Raw genomic sequence first — 18,701 nt, 5'->3', positions numbered from 1 at the left:
TCAGGGCTAGCCAAACCAGCAAACTTGGGGTTCAATGTGAGAGCCTGTCTCAGAGCAGAAAGGTGAAGAGGCAAAAAAGAAGACACTTCTCTGGCTTGAATATGCACACACAGGTGTGTATACACATGAGCATGTGTCACACACACACACACACACACACACACACACACACACACACACACGAGGGGGGATGCTTACAGGTTTAATTGTGAGTGATGTGATCTTTTTCATATCCCCTCTTCCCTCCCATCTCAGGCCTTCACTACAGAACCCGGGTACATCTTGGCAACTCTTTACCCAAGGTTTGGCAAGTTCATGGGCATATGTGCAAAGGAAATGTTCTAACCACATTGTGGGGACAGAAAGAAAGAAAACAGGTCTGCCCTGGTTAGTCATTCTGGCTCCAGACGTGAGTGGACAAGGAGCAGAAGGTGGAGTTGCTTCCCAGGGAGTCTAGCTTTACCTCTGAGCTAAGGCTTGACTTTGGATCCTCCAGGCTGGCTTCTATAGCAACATGGGAAACAAAAGCCTTCTGGGTCACCTGTGTAGTGGGAGGCTTGCCAAATTAGAGCCCAAGGCTCCTTGCAGTTTCCAGCAGGGATGGACGAAGGCACAGCCTGGAATGCCAAGTTTAGCATTTAAATCAAATTCAGAGTCACCTTTCACACAGATGCCTTCCATCCTGTTCGCGTGGGCACCTGATCTAGCTCTTATTTATACCTCTACTTCTCTGAGATGTGGAGGACAATGACTGTTTCCTGGGTGATGGCTTAAATAAGGACCTAGGTACTTCACCCTCAAATGTTTGGATTAGAAAATGAGATGGGAAAGAAAACAATTGTAGAGCAAAGATGCCAGCTTGGCTCCTGTGTCTGTGGGAGGAAGTTGGAGACAGTAACAGAAATGAAGTTTGGGGACTATTTGCTCATTTACACATTGTCTCAGACTCCCCAATTACACACCTAATTAAGAGTCGGACAATTAAACACACAGTTTAAATGTATGATCAGGGAGCTTGGGATTAACACTCAGATCAGGGAAGAGGCACATCTGAGCCTTGTAAGAAAATATGGGAAGGACTGTCCCTGTGCGGTATCTTTCAGGGCTCAAGTTGTGGCTGCTTTTCTATGGATATCTCTGTCACCTTCTAGAAATTTCTTCCAGCAACCCACATCTCCCTGTCCCTACAAACACTAAATGTCATAATTGGAAGAGTAAGAACGGAGAGTGCAGGAAGGGAGCCAACTGCTCGCATTCCGTCCAGGGCTGGCCAGGCCTGCAGGTACCCGGCTTATCTTCTTTCTCTATCCCAGCCTTGGTTCATTGTCACTCTCTTCCTGGGAAGCCTTGAGGATTGTTGGTGCTTGCACATTCACACTCGCTTGAGGAGGTGCACAGGGTGTATGGAGTTGATGTTGGATATCTTCCTTAAGCACACTTTACTTCTGGAGAGAGGTCTCTGTTGCAGTCAGTTTGATTCGGCTAGCTGGCCAATGAGCTCCAGGGATCTGTCTCCACCACCCTAGTGCTGGGATTACAGGCATGTGTGGCATCGCCAGGCTTCTTAGGTGGATGCTGGGAATCCTAACTAGGATCCTCATGAGTGAGCAGGAGACACTTTATGGACTGAACCATCATCTCTCCAGCTCTGAGTGATGTTGTTAGTCTGACCCACCAGACAGTGGTTACAGCCATCTGCCCTTTGGCCTATAGGGAGATGATCTCGGTGGATGTATGTCTGGCCCATCAAAGCCCTAGGATGGCTTTACTACAGACACTAAATGGATTTTTGTAATCACTGAAAGTCTTTTCCTTGCTCTTGCTTCACCGGGCGGGTGTTTCAGAATTACTAGTTCACAAAACAAATGGGTTGAGAGGAGAATCAACCTGCTTCGTGTAAAGGGCCTGGGACTGAGCTGAGTGAAAATGAGGTAACCTGTTGGCCAGGCTGAGGAAATTAAAGGCCTTCGGGTTTTTCATGAGAACCCAGAAAATCCTTGACTCCAAATGTGAAGGGTTGTTGGAGAATATGCTCGGGAGTTGCCCGGGGAAGCTACATGATCAGCTTCTCTCATACTTGCTTCCGATTAGCTGTAGCCTTGCCATCTCCATGGCAACCCAGGAGCTTCATGGGTTTCATTGAACCATTGCTTGGGGAGATATAGAGGAACCAGATGGGCTAGGTAGGTATAGAGGCTGGGATGTGCGAGTCTGCAGAGTTTTATCCCTAACGAAGCTTGTAATTAGCTCATCCCCAAAGTGGATGCAGCAGTGTAAGGAATAGCTATTTAGCTGATGACCTCAAGGCAGTGGGTACCAGTCCTGAGTCCCAGGGATTCATGATGTGCCAAAGACGTCTTCACTAGATGGACTCTCTGTCTCAGCTTTGTTCTGTAACCTTGTGGACTCACCTCCTGGCCCTCATGACTGGCCCTCTGTGAGTTTTTCCTCAAGGCACCATCAGAGGACAGGTTGGGTGCCAGGGTCAGTGAGAAATTATAATTTTCCTTAGCTACTGGCTGAGAGACTGGGGGGAAGGAATACTAGGTACACATACTCGGAATGATGTCTGCTTTCTTGCTCTGCAGTTTTGACCTTCAGTTGTTTCATCAGCAAAGCAGAGGCAGGATGATAACCTCTGGTTAGTTGTTTTTCCTCATTGCTAGTGAAAATACCCAGCAAAAACAATGTATGGAAGAAAGACCTTATTGTAGCTCTTATTGTAGCTGTCTACCATGGTTTGGAAGGCTTGGTTGAAGGAGCATGAGGCAGATGGTCCCATTACCTCTGCAGTCTGAAAGTAGAGCTGCTGACAGGAATTCTAGACCTGCCGTAGAAACTTCAAGGCCCATCCCCGGTGAACCACTTCCTCTGGTAAGGCTCCTCCTCCTCCTAAATGTTCCACAACCTTCCAAAACAGCACGACCAACTAAGGACCAAGTGTTCAAACACATGAACCTATGTGAAGCATTTTGTGTTCAGACCACAGGAACTGCCTTCACTGGGCTGTCTCAGGGAATAAATGGGTGGCTGGATGGGGAACCCTTCTGACAGAGCCTGTCATGTACAAGGCCATAGGCAACCAGACAGCCAGATTGTTTTCCTGTCAAGGTCACTTAGATTCTTGCCCTCTTCTGTCATTAGACATGAAGCTCCTTGAGGGGAGAAGTCCAGGTCTGTCTAGCATCAAATCCCACAGTGCCCAGCATGGTGCCTGTAAGAGAGCGCTCCTCCCTGAATGCTGAGGGAATAGATTCTGCAAGTACGATGTGCCTTCTTGGAAATAAATATATGAACTTCCCGCCCTTCCTGCTTACTACATCATGGCTAATCACTGCTAGAGATGAAGGCTTTGGGGACTTAATGATTTTTGAAAACTATATTCAAGGTTAAATTATGAGTCAAGCCAAGAGTATAAACTGCTGGAAGCAATTTCCTCATATTTTAACCATTGCTTGATCCTGGCCACTGTACTTATATGAATCCCAGGAAGCCCTCCCCTCCTGTGATCCTGCATCAGGACCACTCCAGTCATGGCCACATCCCTGCCACAGCTCCCTGGAAGGGAAACCAAGGTGCACAGCACAGTTTCAGTGGAAATGCTCCAGACCTTATATATTCAATGGGAATTGACTAGAAAGTGGGGTGTTTGTCCTTGACCTCCCAAAGCCTTCACATCCCCAAATCTGCAGTGGTTTACAACTGATGTGTGAAGGATGGAAATTGAACTAATTTTGAAATCTATCCTGCTCCTACTCAATGCATGGGCTTTATCTTTCCCTAAGTGAGGAGTAATGTCTCCTAATGGGGGAGTGGAGTAGAGGTATATGCATGTGTGTCAGGTGGGGGGGAGGGTGGATTAAAACTGTCTTTGTCTGCTCAGGTTTGCCATGCCCTTCTTATGCCCTCTCTGCCATCTTCTCGGGTACTTGGGTTCCTCTGTTCCTCCAGGCATTCCAGAATGAGCACTATCTAGTTAAGCAGAGTAAGTTCCACTGTACTTGGGGTAGAGTAGGGGTGTGGGGGCTCTTCCCTAGAGTGTGAGCATCTACAAGGCAGACGTGTTCTCTGCTTTGCATCATAGTTTTAATAACTAAGCATGATACACAGCTGCAATGTTCAGGAAAATCTTCCAAGTGGCTCCGGGAAGGACAAGTTAGCTGGACTGGAAAAGGACTTCTTTAGGGTGTGATTCCTGCTCTCCCACATGGAGGTGGTGACAGGGCTTTGTGTGTTGCTGGATGGCTTTGAATGCTATGCAGGGATCTGGATGTAGACCAGCTTGCAGAGGAGTCCTGAAGGCCATCAAGACACGGACAAGACCTAATCCTAGAGACATGGGAACAGAGTGCAGGGTGGTGGGGTCATCAGGGCTCATGGATAGGAGAGAAGAGATCTGGTGAGCTACTGTAGGATGGAGAGTGTCTCAGTCACTGGTTCCCCTCACATTCTGTACAGAGCCAGAGATAACATCTGAGTATGCTTACTAGTGTTCTTGAGGAACCTTGTACCCTGAAATGATCTTAGCAGCCCTGGTACAGCCTAGGCTCTGCAATGGTGCCCCTGACTGTACACTTAGATGAGACCATTCTTCAACTTCAGCCTCTGGTGGCGATGGAGAGCATTGCACTTAGGGTGTAAAGATCCTTGCTACTCAAGAGCTGGAATGACTGATGGGGAGGCCCAGTGAGGATGGGGAGAAGGAAAACTAAATTAAGGTCAAGAATGAAGGGGATCATGGGATTTGTGCTAATTAGGACACAAGCCCTGAGTGTTTCATTTAATTGTAACAAAATATATGACTATAATGACATCTTTAATTAATAAAATGTCTCACACCAGTTACAAAGCGTACATAACACCATGCCATGAAGTCAACCACCAGTGCATACTGTTGAATGAAAAGGATGGATGTCTGCATGAGGGAACAGAATTAAGGCTTATAACCCCGACTCTGACAGGTACCTTGCATGTTAGACAACAATGTGTCCCTCACAAGTTGGCGAATACCCTTAGCTTTCTGTTGTACATGATCCCTTCAGGGACCCATCTCCAATAGCGAATAAGAAAAAGCATTTGGACCCACAGTCAATTTCCGAACCCAGACTGGCCCCTCCCCATGTCCCATGGGAGTCTTCCTTGAGCAGTCCAAGGATGCTTTGGCTGGCTGTGACTCCCGAAGTGAGCGTGGTACAGCTGAGTGTGGGTACACTGAAACTGGGTCAGAAGAAGCCTTTGTAAGGATGCATTCTGCTTTTCTTCGGAGAGTTGGTGTGATAGTGATGGGAGATGGTACTGAGGCACTGCCAGCGGTGGGTGCAGTGAGTTAGGACGATCTGCTATTGGGGTGGGAAGGGGATAAAGAAAAGTAAGCTAGAGACATGGCATGGGAGAGAGAAAGGGGGAAAGACTGACAGTTGAGTGAGGGAAGAAGGGAAGAAAAGAGAGACTTGTGAACTAATGGATGTATTATTTTGCTGAAATATGGGATGCACACGGTGATTTTGCAAGGAGCTCTGCCAAAAAATCACACAAGGTTAATTATTTTGACCTCCATTTCCGGCCCTCACACTTGGCTGAGGGCATCTTCAACTGGTAATGACACCACTGCCCTCAGTAGCATGTGCACACTGACTAACGATCTCTCTGGAGCGCAGCTGTAGCTCTGGAGGCAAGCAGGCTTTGCGGCAACAGCCCCAGCGTAATTGCTGGCAGCTCCTCGTCCCACTTAGGCAAGAAACACAAAGAATGCTGTTGTTGCCTTTTATTGTTTTCAAGGGCCTGAGGTTCATCTTGGCGTATCAGAGAATATGTGACCATCGGCAGCTGGTTTGTGCAGAATCCCTGGTTACACTGAGCCTTAAGGACTGTGACTGTCTTACGCACCTGTTGCTCATGGGGCCCGGGACAGGGAAAAACATAGTGAGTGGTAGAACGGAAGAGAGATGATGTGAGGCACATGCCACGGCTCCATTGCTTCGAAGCTATTGTTGTCTCTTCTTAGCTTTGAGCCTGTGTGATATATAAAGCCAGTTTTTTTTTTTTTTTTTTTTTTTTTTTTTCAGATGCAAGCCTGCATGTTCCCTGACCTTGGTGAGCTTAACGTCAGTAAACCAGTTCTGAAGGAGAGGCAGGCATGCAGACACTGTATCATTTAAAGGTGTCTGTTTCTGAATGAGTGCAAATGAAAGACTGCCATGGGGGGGGGAGGGGCAACTTTGGAAAATCAGGAGGTACAAATAGGTTTGCTTTCAGCCTCACTCACTAATTCAACAAATGTTGGTTGTGCCTCCATGTAACAGGGGCTGTTTCTGCTGGTGAGTCTCACTGTGAGCCGGAGTGGGCCAGCGAAAGGACCTGGAGTTTTACCCTAGGATGGAGAAGATCAAAATCTGCCCCCACATTCACCCATTTCCTGTTCAGACAAACAAGTCCCTTACATTTCCCTGGCCACTGTATCACAGGCAATAGTGACTCTGACAGGTGTGAATTTCTGAGACCTGGGACAATCATCCACTGTTTTTTAATTCTGGCAATTCCATGAAAATCACAAGCCAGAGACTTCCCTCTCATGATCCTCAGGTGACTCTCAAGGGAGGGTCACAAGATCTGCAGGACTGTTGCTCTTCAAGAGAAAATGGGGTCTGAAGCAGCTGAAACTCAGGGAGCTTCTGATGGCTGCTTGTTCTCAAAGCTAAGTGTGACTCCTCTAGGAAGAAGTGGACCCTTTCTGACGAAAGTTGACACAGATTTTGAGTGGTTTATATGTATGTGTGAGTGGAGGTGCACATACCTGCACGTGGGTGTGGAAGCCACAGGACAACCTAGGGTCATTACTTTGGAGCTGCCTTGCTTTCTGAGACTCTCACCAAACTGAGACTTACCAAGGAAGCTAGGCTAGGCTGGCCAGAGAGCCCCCAGGGTCTGCTTCTGCCTCCCAGTACTGGGATTAGGAGCACACTCCAGCACAGGCCATATTGTGCATTCATTTATTTGTTATTTTAGTGTGACTTCTAGAAAGGGAACTTGGGTTCTTCCTGCCTATAAGCGTTTTACCTACTGAGATGTCATCAGCTTCAGGGGACATCCCCACACAGCAGAGCGAGCACAGAATCAGCACTTTGTGGCCTGGAAGACCTTTGATGCTTAGGAAGGTATAAATGCTCACAGGAATGTTCCCACTCATCTCTGGGGTGGAGGAAGCCCCTGAAATCACCTGTGAATTTCTTTTGTCCACAGGAGCCTTAGCTGCACCTAGGCTCATGAATATTTAAATTCCCTTGCTCATTTGTCCCTGATTCTTGACTCACTAAACTCTTCCATTTTGCATGGAGTTGAGACAGGGAACACTAGGTCAGATGGGAGGGAAGATAGTAAGCCCATAAGGCGTGAGCTCTTATCAGGTGTGTCTCCTTTTGATAACAGTAGAAATTATACCGCTGCTATCTTACTGTCACCAAGTGTTTTTAATCCCAGGCTGACTTTGACCTTGTTATGTGTCCAAAGATGACCTTGAACTTCTGATTCTCCTGCCTCCAGCACTGGAGTGCTGGGATTCCAAATGTGTGGAACCACACCAGTGGATGTGGTGCTGAGGATGGAACCTTGGGCTTTATAAATGTAGGCAAGCCATCCATAGACGGAGCCTCAGTTACCAAACTGTTCTGAGCTTCTTCTCGGTGCTTTATGCCTGTCGACTCACCCCAGCTCCTGTCAGTGCCTTGAGTTCTGGACTGCGGCAGTCATCTTTTACAAGTGAGCAAATGAGTGTAGACGGGTTAAGCAGCAAGCTTCCAGTAACCCAGCTGGGTTTGTTGGGTTCAGGATTTGCATTTATCTCATACCATTGCTCTTGCCCTCTTACCCATAAACGCTCAGGCCTCAGAAGGCACAGGGTGCAGAGTGACTCATTGTCCCTTGACTCTTACCCAAAGCTTATCCCCACAGCAGATGAGCCACAAGTTTGTTATTTCTCCCCTTTAAACCTGGATCCCTGTATTTGTTGGGGCTCTTGAAGGGAAGAGAGCTGATCAAATGGGTATCTATATTTCTATATACATATATTTAGAGGGGATTTATTAGAGAGGCTAAGATTAGGCTGTGGTCTAGGTAGTCCAACAATGACTGTCCCACAATGGAAAGGCAATGACTAGGTAGTTGTTCAATCCAGCTGACTAGACGTCCCATCAGTCCTGGAGTATTCCTAAAGAGCTGCTGGTCTCCAGTCTTCATTGGGACCCTATAGAAATAGTTTCTAATGTCAGCAAAGGGATGCCTCAGCAACAAGCTAGATGAACTTGCCAGTGAGAGTGAGGGCAAGCAGGCAAAAAACAAAAACTTCCTTCCTCCATGTCCTTTTTTGTAGGCTGCCACCAGAAGGTGGGGCTCTGATTTAGCGTGGGTCTCTCCACTTCAAAAGATCAATCAAGAAAATACCTCACAGGTATACGTGTGGGGGTGGGGAGGTATATTAGTTAATTCCAAATATAGTCAAATTGATAACCAAGATTAACCATCACAGACTTCTTTCTGAAAAAATGCACAGAATAACTGCCCGGCATCGTACGTGATTGGTCTCCAGTATAGACTGATCCACTTATCTCTGTGAGATCCATATACATAGAGGACCCTAGAGATCATTTCAATGGCATGAAGGCCACAGAACCCACGAGTACATACTGAGAACTGTAGCTGCCCATGGAGAGTCCACCTCCTCTTCACAGGACAGCATGCAGTGCTCCTTTAAGGGGCACCGTGAATGTTGTGTTTTTAGGTGGCAGCCTCCCCATGTTTTCCCAGCAAAGTTAATGAAATGTCGCTGGTGCTCTTCCTGCACCTCCTGTCTCTCACACAGCCGGGCTGGCAAGTCCACGTGCTCTTCTTTGATCTATTTTTATACCACCACATAATAATTCATCCTCCTAAATATATCCATCATCCTGGATTTGCATTTTTTTATTAAGTCGCCTGCCTCCTATCATTTAATCAGTGTTGACTAGACTCAGAGAGCAGCCTGACAAGATGTGGATCCAAGTCTAGCCTCTGGTAGTTTGCCTGCTCTGTAACTTGGGGTGATCATCTCCTAGCAGTCCAGGTCTCAGGGTGTTCATTTGTAAAATGGGGGTGGGACCTGCAGGGAAAGATGGTTGTGTGACTCATGAGGGCATTGTCATTGTCAGGGGTTGCTACTGGTGAGGGTCCATCCTTGGTGTGTGTGTGTGTGTGTGTGTGTGTGTGTGTGTGTGTGTGTGTGTGTGTATGTATGTTTGTACATACGTGTGGAAACCAGAGGTTAACCTTAGATGATAATCATTCCTCAGGAGCCATTCACCTCATTTTTTGAGGCAGGTTTCTCACTGGCCTGGACCCTGTCAGTGCTGCTAGGCTGGATGGCCAGTGAGACCTAGGGAACCCACCTCCCTATGCCTACTAAGCTCTGGGATTATAAGATCTTGCCACCATGCCCAGCTCTTGATTTGTGTTCTGGGGGCTAGAACTTGGATCCTCAAGCTTGCACAATGAGCACTTTACCAATTTAACTGTCTCCTCTGAGCACCCCTCACTGAGCATCCTGTGGCAAGGCAGGAGAACAACATGACTGTAGACTGTGAAAGAGATCGACCCTGCCCAGCCCTTCCAAGATGAAGCCTTGGACCCAGGTTTAATTTACCTGTATCTTAGTTAGAGAAGGGACAGCTGTGTACTAAGGATGATAATTATACATACATCCCTGGGCTATGTGAGGGTTCATTTTCTCAGTGGTTCCCAGCTGGTGGTGATGTTGCCTCCAGTGGACAGTTTTTTATTGGTGTAACTGGGGCACTGGGATGTGAGCACTGTTGTCTTCTGCAGCAGGAGAGGTGCTGTGAAACTCCTCACAATATTTCCTGTATCCCCCACAGCATAGACTTAGCTGGGCCAAAGTATCAACAGAGCTGAGGTAGGGAGATTATCACTGACTGGCATGATATAAATAGACACTTAGTACAGTTATTGGCACCTGAATGTCAACCTTGAATGAAGCTGGTGATGTCTGGACACAGTGAGAGAACACGCTACTGTCACTCACAGTACTGGGATGGGAGGGCAGGTGTTCTTTTGAGTCCCCTCGCTCTTGCTTATGTATAGCTCTACCACACACCTGTGCTCAAGTATGATAGTCTGGTCTGCTTACCCGGTTGGCAGTGGGTACGCATGCAAAGCATTTGCCTGGCTCCTCTCTCATCTCACTGTTTAGTTTCGAGGCTACACAGGGACATGTTTCATCATCCTCACTGAAATCAGTCCCATTACAGAGGTGGCTGGCAGCTTGGTTTCCGAGTGAGGCCATGGGATGGTGAATATACATAGATGTAGGAACACACTGAAAACAAAAAAGTGGCCATCTCTGGGTCAGACCCTGTGACTATTCTCAGAATCACTCAAGGCCATCCCCAAGTATCTGCAAGAGCCTGTGGGCATCCTGTCACCCCCGGGTTTATCTTGGGAGGAAACAGGACTTCACCTAGATACAGGGAAAAGCTGGACTAGGGTTTGCCAACACATGTTGAGGAGAGCTGTGTCCTAGCAGAGCGCTTGATACACCCACATTGCTTTGTAAGGTGTGAGTATCCAGAGTAAAGTTTCCCCACCCACCTCAGTTACCCTTGAAAACGGCTGCGAGAGAAACCTTTGTCTCATCCCCTGGCATCCAGATGTGCCTTGATTTCTGAATGTTTAAATCCCACCACCTTCTCATCTCATGTTTGTACTGGATCCGTGACTGCACACTGCCCCCCCCCCTGCCCCCAGCCCCATTCTGCATGGAGGTAGGGTGGGGAACAAAGAGAGTCCCCAGGCACACTGGGCGGAACTCATCCTCCAGATCCTCCTTTCACAATGGTAGTGACTCCAATGGCGATGCTGACGGCATCTTCCATGGACTGAACTTTGGTTAGATATTTAGCACTTTTCCTACCTTAGCTGCTTATCCCTCCCGTCAGTCCTCTGAGGTTGGGGCTGTTACTGTTCCTATCTTACAGATGAGCAAAGCAAGGCCGCAGGTAACATAACCAGTGTGTGTTGGATGTGCACCCATCGATTTCTGCCTCCAGCCTCTGGCCTTCACCCACACACTCCAGGCCTCTAAGGGCTCAGGGAAGCAGCATGAGTCAGCCACCTTGGACTCTTACCTGAAGTTCATCCCCACACCAGTGTTGGGACTGTGGTCACTTTACCTCACCCCTTTAAGCCTGGCCTGCTTGTTTGTAGAAAGGGCAGAATGTGTACATGGCCTTGGAATATATGCCTTCTGATGCACAGGGATCCCTTCCCTCCATGGGATCTGACCTGCAGAGAACAGAGCAGCACGTCTCAATGACATATCTTCCAAAAGCCACAGCCTCGTGTACACGGTGTATTGGACAACGAGGTGATGTCCTTTACCCCCTGGTCTCTTTCCACACTGCTCAGGCAAAGGGTTCAGACCAAAATTAGTAAGCTGTAAAGCCTTCCTAGCTCGATCTCTTCAGACATGAAGCAAGAAGGATGGACACACACACACACACACACACACACACACACACACACACATCACACACACACATCACATGCATCTGTCTGTGCCCAGGGGTGGGGCAGGATGGTTATTTCACTCTCAGGACCTCCACCAGTGCTCTTTAACCATGGCCTCTCATATTGTGCCAGACCCAGGGACACCATGGAAAGGACCGTGTAGTCTTTGGTCTGGTCCTGGAGCTGGCTAAGACCTCCATCTCCAGTCTTCTCCCTCCCCGGTGCTTCCTACTGATCTCATAGGCTTCTCCTCCTTAGAGCCGTGCCCTCCTGTCACGGCTAGTCCCCAGACAGTCTCAAATCAAAGCTCTGGGGAGCATGTGTGGGTGGGAGTCAGTAGGACAGCAGTAGAGTCAACCAACCCAGAGTCTGGAGTGAGGAAACCAGGATTAGAGCTTGGAGTCCTCTAACTCTCCGAGCCTCCCGTTCCTTCAGCTATGGGAGTTAGCTGTGATAAAGTCCGCTTGAGAGTGTCACATCAATGATGAACAGAAAGATCAGCCAGTGTCTCACCCAAGAGGTAAAAAATCCTCACAAAAATAGAGATCGTGCTTTTGGGTTTTTTTTTGGTTTTGTTTTTTTTTTTTTTGGTTTTTTTTGTTGTTGTTGTTGTTTTATTTTGTTTTGCTTTGCTTTGCTTTGTTTTGTCTCTATCTGTTGGAGCCCCCCAGCTGTCCAGGTGGTACATAGATGCCATGGCCCCAGATAGCATCTACACGTTACCGGGCTATGAGTTTGGAATGGGAATCATGTGGATGATCAGAAAAGGCTGAACAGAGATGCATTTCTCCTTTCTCCCTCTCAGCCCTGATCTCTGCTTTTTAAAATGCCCATTTCATTGTGTGGTTTCACTTGGCAGTTTGAAAGAACGAGAGTATAAATGAATCGAATTGAAACAAATACACAACTACTTACAGAGAGGATACAGGGCGGTCAGCCAGTGCACACAGGTATGTGATACATTCTGGCTTCAGCATGCTTGCAGGCTTTTAAAAGTGGAGAGTGATGACTAGGAAGGCAGTCAGGGTGGGGCAAGGGTGCATGCAGGCAAGGAGGTAGGTGAGGTGCTCAGTCAGAGTCCTGCAGTCACCGCCTGCAGTCATGATGCTCAGCATAGGCTGCAACCCCACATGCAGAACACAAGAGGGAGAGGCAGCTCCACTCAGAGCACAGAGGCTGACTCCACACCACCTCTCTGCTCCACACAAAGCCAAGCCGGCTCACCTATAGCAAACGTGCTACTAATAAAGTTTTTGTTGAAAGCCTGCTATGGACGGTTGGCTTCAGACCTGTCTGTAGCTTATCCTGCTTGCGTGTGAAGCAATTGGCTCCAGGGACTGAGTGACCCAGAGAAAACAAATAATAGCCGTGGAGTTCCTTTCTTCTGCTTTCTTCCCAGGGGACAGACGGGCAGAGGCAGACTAGAAGAGGACTCTTACAAAGAGTGTGAAGGAAGGATGCTTTGAGACACAAGCCACAGAGTGGGCAGCAAAGGGTGGGCTGGACTCTCAGTCTCTCGATGAAGGTAAATGACTTGAAATCGGATGAGCATCCAGAGCCGCCTGGTGAGGGTACCTTCCTACTGCTGGGACTTGCTTTGTTTACGTGAGTGAGGATACTTATGTGCCATCTTTAAGCAGGCACTCTAGATTAAAGGCTTTCAGGATCAAAGTGGCTGTGGTCAGACACGGCCCAAAAGCCTCCTCTGAGACTAGTGCAGAGGAGGTCAGTCCACTCATGAGACTTGGGTTACGGGAAGATGTGTCTCGTTAAAGTAAACAAAATCAGTGTTAAAGGCACTAATTCCATATTACAAGGCAAGGATGCATTATAAACTGACTTTTGGTTATTCAAAAATTGCCTGAAGGGCAAGACACAATTTGAAGTTGTGAATTGAATGGCTGTTTTCACAGAAGCTGGCATTTATTGAACACCTACTGTTTCCCCAGTTTATTTTTGCTATCACCATCCTGTGGCTGGGTGTGGGGAGAGTTGGAGAGGAGCTTGTGAAAAGCCTTGGCTGACCATTCATGCATGTGGGGTGCAGAGAAGATGAAATCACTCCCCGAGGGGGGCAGACAGGTAGGTAGCTCCAGTTCCTCTCTAGCCCCAGCTCTCATATGCACAGACAAGAAAGGAAGAGATAACTGGTCTGCAGGGCCCGACATCAGGCGTTTCTCGTTCCAGTATGGAACTGGGGCGTGTCCAGTAAGGGACAGTGTTGGGAGCTGAGGAACCTTTACCTTCCTCAGGACAGGTCCCAGTTCCCCTGGGACGGAAGAGTGCCCATGTCTGTAGCTTCGGCAGTGGAGATGAACAAATGCAGTCATATGTCCATTGATTCATGAATTCCTATAACCTCCTGCAAGACTCAACCCCCAACCAGCCAGGAAGGTTGTCTTTCTCATGTGGGGACAGGGTAGGAATTCACACTCTAGTAAGAATAACAGATACTTCACAAGAAGATGAGACAAATCACCATAAATTATTATTACTGAGAAGAGGGGAAGGGGGCACTGGAGTAGACAAAGAGTGGAGGTTGAGATGGAGGTGGGGCAGGCACCCAGCCAAGGCTCCTCTGGGGAGGTGACTGAGAGGAAGCAAGCTGGCAGGCTCTTTCCAGGCAGAGGGAAATGCAGCATGCAATGCCATAGAGCAGTTTAGCAGGGCTGGCAAACAGGAAGAGTCTCTCTCAGGCCCAGCACAGCTGGTCTTGGGTGATGTGTCTCAAGCTGCCTTTCACCACTTACAAGGGCAGCCAGCCTCACAGGGCTTCAGCCCCCAGACCCTGAAACTGTGGAAGCAGTCTGGGAGGGGAAGATGGCAGGAATCCGTATGTCTGACAAGTACCAGGTGATCCCCAGGGCCCCTGTCCCTACCCTCATCCTACTCCAGCAGATGGTGACATGGGGTTAATGATCAGAATCCCAGATTCCAGCTCATTTTTATCCCATTAGCTGGGCATTTATGATTTGGTCAAGGCCAGTGTCAAATTGCAGCAGCAGCAGAACCAGCAACAGGAAGCCCAGGAATGAGTTAGCACAAATAACACAGAGATGTTCTATGATTTCCTGAAGGCCACACAGCAAATTAAGTTAATCCCAGGGTCATGCCAGTTTGCAACCGAGTCCCATGGGTCCACTCTTGAAAACAGGCTTCTGCAGTTTTACCTGGAGAGCAAACAATAGGTTTGATTTTTAAGAAGTGACTCATTAGGAGCTGCAGAGATGGCTAGTCCATTAAGAACATTGGATGCTCTTCCAGAAGACCCAGATTTGATTCCAAGCACCCACATGGTGGTTCACAGCTATCTGTAACTCCAATCCTGGGGGATCTGATGCCTTCTTCTTGCTTCCAAGGACACCAGACGTTCACAGGATGCACAGACATACAAACAGGTAAAACATCCCCATGCATAAAAATGAATAAATAAATAAAAGTAAGGACTCATTAAATGCACCTCTTTGCTTCATGTCCCTCCCTGCTTTGCCCTTTATAGAGAATTACTGCTAAAAATTCAGAGAAGAAAGGAAAGAATTAAGACTCATTGCTGTAAGAGCTGTGTGCTTATAAACCAGTCTGCATCAGGGCTACACTTGGGTTAACCTTTTTCACTGCAATGAGGAACCAGGGGAAAAAGTTGTTCAAGGAAGCCATGGGAGTCTGGAATAATTCCATCTGCATGTTAGAAAAGGATGCATATTTTTTTTTTCCTAATTAGGAATGATGGGAGTAGCTGCCAGTATCTAGTACAGATTAAGTAGCAAATTAGCTTTGGGGCTGATTATAGAGCCCACCCTGTCTAACTCTGTCTGCCATTCTCTTTAGAGGCAAGAGGAGACTGCATTCTGCCCTGGGGCCTCCAGGGAGTCACATTTAAGGCAAGCCCTAGGGTCCCCAAGGTTGAAAGAGAGCGACCCCTCCTGGTACCTCTGCAAAAACAAATTTGTAAATATATCCATTTATTTGTTCTTAAGCAAACAGATTTGCTGTATCAAAACTCTGGGCACATGGGCTAACAGGGGGTTAAGTTGCCTAATTTTCACATGAATTTGCCTGGAAAGGTTTTGTTTTGTTTTTTAATGATTAGTAGTGCAATGCATTTAAATAAAGACCATAATTATACACAGTTAGGGCAGTGCCTAAAAAACTGAGCCAAGTAGACCCCTTCTAAACTTGATGCCTGTGCCCTCTGCACATGCTCCAGAGCTCAGTAAAAGGTCCTGGGAATCTGACTGATGTTGCAAATGTTTAACCAACTGAACACTACAGAAACATGTTTAAGGATCAGACAATATCGAAAGTTTTTGTGCAAACCACAGTGCTAATTGCAGGAGAGTCTTACCAGCTAAAGAGGGCCTTAAGAACACCCACACAGGGACATTTTATGAGCCATTGGGCAGAGCAACTAGCTCTGACAGAGAATGGTACAGTACAACAGTATCTCTTGAAAAGCACTGTCCATCTCTGGCCCTTCTGTTCAGTGCTAGCACCATGATGGTCTGCATTAGTGTTGGGTGCAGGTCTGTGGACCATGTCCTCCAGCTCAGACTTCCAAGAGTTTGACTATCTACTGTTCTAGTTTTCAGCAGTGGTACCATGGACCAAGTAGCCTTTCTCTCTATCTTTAGATTCTTCTGTGAAGTGGATTCAGTGGTGCTCTTGGCATTTGACAGGTCCATGAGACACCCAGCACAGAGCCTGGAGACTTGCAATGAAAGCCCTCATTAGGGTCTTTATTTTCTGGTCCTGAAGTGCCTAGCCTGTTTACAAGAGTCCAGAAGGCCCTGAGGTCATCTTTGGGCTGTAGACAGGAAGCAGACAAGAAGGCAAAGTCGTGTTTGACCTTGGCCTTTCAGATATGCAATGCCTGAGGCAAACCCACATCTCTGAGAGCTTCACGTGGTTTCCCAGTTACCTGGAAGAGCGCATCAACATCAACAAAGCACCTTCTCCCAGCATTCATCAAGAGCATTAATTGCTACGTGTCTAAATTGTACAAAGGCTTCTCTTTTCCTCTGACATTCCAAAGCCCCACCTTCGTGAAGGAGGGGAATGAAAGTTCAGAGTTCTCAAAGGTCACAGTGCAGAAGGAGGCAGAGCAGATGGGAGATGCAAACTGAGGTCTGGGTGACTGTCCCACAACACTCTGCCCTGGCATGCTTGTAAGCCTCCAATCCAATATGGAGGTGAGGAGCGGTGAATGGGCTTACATGGGGCTGCGGTGATGAGATCTACTCTAGGATCCATCTCTGCACATATGAGAAAATGTGTCTGGACAGAGGGAACCTGACTCCAGGAGAAGAAGAGGGGAGGTGACAGAGCCATGGTTGGTGGCCAGGGGACAGAAAGTAGTGGAAATTGTATTACATGGTTTCTAGCTGGGAATAGGAGTCTACCATGAGAGCGGTGGCCCGGAGACCCAGGTGCCTGTCTCTGTCTTCACTTCCCTGAGCCTTGAGGCATCAATAGTAGGACATGTATTTCATTCATCCTGTTTTTTTTTTTTTCCAAACCAGCAAAGTGTTTGGAAGGCAGTTCAAGGGGAACACACTAATGAGACTGGTGAGCCAAAGGCTGGTGAGAAGAATCAGCGAGTCTTCTTCATGAGAACCTTCCCTTGTGAAAAAAGGGCAACAGGGTGTCCTGTGAGCCAGAGAAGGCAGGGAGGGGATCTACACAGGGAAGGGAGTGGTCTGTGTGGGAGACACAGAGAGAGAACATGGGGGTGGGGGGGGTAGAAATCCTTTCCTAAACTTGAGATGGAGAAATTTGGATCTGCTTTTTACAACCTGTTTCAGAGGCGAACATCCCCAGGATGAAGTCTCAGCTCCCACCTCCCTGGCTGTGTGATATGGATGCAGCATTCATTGTTGCGGGCTTGAGTTGCCTCTTCAGTAGGATGCGGGGGGGGGGGGGGGCTTAAAATCTAGAACATTCACCTGCCCAGGTAGTTGAGAGGGGTATGTGGGCCAATTCAGCATCTCACATGGGCCCTGAGGCATGGAAAATCCAGACTGATTTTGGTCCTCTTGGTTTTCAAGCCTGCGTCCTGTTGAGACCAGGACTCTGGGCTAGCCAAGGCACAAGGCCCCTCAGTCTTTGCCATTTACCCACTTGTCATGTCACCCCTGATGGATAAACTGCCAAGGCCATGCTCCATGTATCACCTCAGCATGCTTTCTGGGAACTGTCTCCATGGGTCTGCTAAGCAGGACACTGGATGGGACAGGAGAACATTTCAAAATGGCCATCAGCTTAGAAGAACGTGATCTAAGTCGCCCTTTTTCCTCCACCTTCTTAAGCCTGGCATGCCCTGGAGACACCAGCTTGGCTCTCCAAGACACTTGCCTCCATGTGGCTCTATCCCAGCTTGGCTGAGTGGCTCAGTTGGCTACTCTAACTTTCAATTCCTTTCACCCTGATGAGAATTTATCCCTGATTCAATAGATGCCAGCCACTTGATCTCTGGCAAGGGGCAGGCAGGCAAGCCACACCTATCAGCCAGCAGGGGTCTGATTTACAAGGGATTTTCAGGAAGCAGGAGGTAGGAGGCTGAGAGCCCATTCTCTCTCACCTACAGCTCCAGCTGTGATTCCATCTGGCAAATCCTGGGACAGAACACACACACACACACACACACACACACACACACACACACACACACACACACCTCAAACAGAATGGAATGCAGCCAGTCCTACCTGGCACCCAGCTGTCTTCCTTTGTTAAACACAAAACGTCCTGACAGCCGTAAGGGGGTGAGGGTACTTGTTGCTCTTCCTCTGGGGCTCCTATGGGCACAGTGGTTTTCCAGGCTCTAGAAGGCTTTCTCCCTACTCTCCTGGAGTATCTCCTTCCAGCCTGCAGCACAGACCCTGTGGTTTTAAATTGCTCCCATCATTTTCAGCATCTCTCCCGTGGGGTCTCCCGTGGATGTGACCCTGGAGCTCATATTGGCGCAAAGAACTCTTGCCAACATCTTACACGCCACACACGCAGTTAAGTATCCACTTTCCTACCATCCATGGGGAAAAGAGGTCAAGTTCTCCTTCCTGTGGGAGTGGCTCGCTACCTGGACTAGAAGACCTCCAGCAGCTCCTTAAAAAAAAAAAAAAAAGGCTAAAAACTTTCTCCATGTTCCCCAG

General features: G+C 47.9%; 1 long non-coding RNA gene across 1 annotated transcript; it reads right to left on the bottom strand.

Moving 5' to 3' along the window:
* Window positions 1-1,581: 1,581 nt before the first annotated feature.
* LOC118589996 lies at window positions 1,582-18,426 on the bottom strand. Its single transcript, XR_004945699.1, has 3 exons — window positions 18,258-18,426; window positions 11,172-11,328; window positions 1,582-6,012 (listed from the first exon to the last, which is right to left on the bottom strand). It is a non-coding gene; the product is annotated as an uncharacterized LOC118589996 (long non-coding RNA).
* Between the last annotated feature and the right edge of the window lie 275 nt (window positions 18,427-18,701).

Source organism: Onychomys torridus, chromosome 8, assembly GCF_903995425.1.
Source record: "Onychomys torridus chromosome 8, mOncTor1.1, whole genome shotgun sequence".
Classification (NCBI taxonomy): Eukaryota; Metazoa; Chordata; class Mammalia; order Rodentia; family Cricetidae; genus Onychomys; species Onychomys torridus.
The sequence above is the reverse complement of the archived record's forward strand: the minus strand, read 5'-3'. Positions and strand labels throughout refer to the sequence as shown.